At 48.8% G+C, this 1,564-nt stretch overlaps 1 protein-coding gene across 2 annotated transcripts in view; it reads right to left on the reverse strand.

Annotated features, from left to right (window-relative positions):
- Positions 1-1,564, reverse strand: part of Tk2 (thymidine kinase 2) — a 24,368-nt gene that overhangs the window by 9,906 nt on the left and 12,898 nt on the right. The window lies entirely within an intron of this gene.

Here is a 1,564-nt window from a genome sequence, read left to right on the forward strand (position 1 = left end):
ATGGGAATGGGTGGGTAGGGGAGTGGGGGGGAGGGTATGGGGGACTTTTGGGATAGCATTGGAAATGTAATTGAGGAAAATACGTAATAAAAAAATATTAAAAAAAAAAAGAATGGAGCACTGACAAGGACATGGGGACAAGATACATGGCTATGAAGATGGAAACAGCTCAGAAAAGGCTGAAACTTCAGACCTTAGTCTGCAACCTGTTTCCTCTAAGACCCTCCCAAATCATCAATAACCTGAGCACAGACATTAGGCCCTGCCCACACTGGAGCCCTAAGTACGGGTGGGCACCTGAAGCCTTCCAACTGTCTAGATAACTGAGGACAGAAGCTACACACAGCATACGCACGGGGCAGACTAACTGCTCTACGCATCCCAAATCTCCATCTTCCCATAAGCTTGCATTGTGCCATGGACGCCCTTGGCCCTCTTGCCTGCCATCCCTGGACATGGGACCAATGGGATGTGGGCAAGGGCGGAACAACAAATGTAAGCATGCCGCTGTGTGTCCACTGGGACTTTTGCCCTATGCCACACACATGAGATGACAAGGCCTATGCTTGCTTCTGGTCCCAGAGGGGATTACAGTTGAGAGGAAGAGAAATGAGTTGCCTGGATCACCTGGGTCAAGTCCATTCTAGTCCAGCCCACTCCCAGGCATTTTACTAAGCCCAGCCAAGGTAAAAGGAGCCACTTGGCTGACCTCCCAAACTGACCTGGCAATAAAGGAAGGTGGCTGTCACTAGTGGGTTGGTGGTTGTTACACAACATTATAAAGCAACCGAAGCTCGTCAATACTGTTGGTAGTCCGTATCTGTAAGGTGACTAGGCAACTAACTCCACCAGCAATAGTTTAGGGTGGGGGAGACAGCTCTGATGGTAAAGTATTTGTGCTACCATGGGGAGCTGAGTTCAGCTGCCAAATCCCATGTAAATGCACGGGCATGAGGCTATCTGCTTGCGATGTCAGCACTGAGATTTAGAAACAGGCAGATCCCTGAGGTATGCTGGCCAGTCAGCCTAGCCTAGAAGTGATAACTAAGAAGTGAGCAACCCTGTCTCAAAAAGCACAATGGAGGGCTGGAGAGATGGCGCAGGGATTTGCTACTATCTCAAAGGACCTGGGTTCAGGTCCTAGCACCCGCATGGCTCACAACCATCTGTAACTCCAGTTCCAGGTAATCTAATAGCCTCTTCTGTCCTCCATGAACACACCTGAAACACATACATATGTAAGCACACTCATACCCATACAACTAAACAAACCTAAAGAAAAAAATAATTAAAGTAATATAGATACTTCCTGAGAACCAGCACCCAAGGTTGTCCTTTGGCCTCCACATGCCTACACACCCACACCTCTGTACTCACACCTACACACCCACACCTATATACCCACATCTACACACCCACACCTACACACCCACACCTACACACCCACACCTACACACCCACATCTACACACCCACATCTACACACCCACACATACACACCCACACCTACACACCCACACCTACACACCCACACCTACATACCCACACCTATGTACTCACACCTA

This window comes from Mus caroli, chromosome 8, assembly GCF_900094665.2.
Source record: "Mus caroli chromosome 8, CAROLI_EIJ_v1.1, whole genome shotgun sequence".
Taxonomy (NCBI): domain Eukaryota; kingdom Metazoa; phylum Chordata; class Mammalia; order Rodentia; family Muridae; genus Mus; species Mus caroli.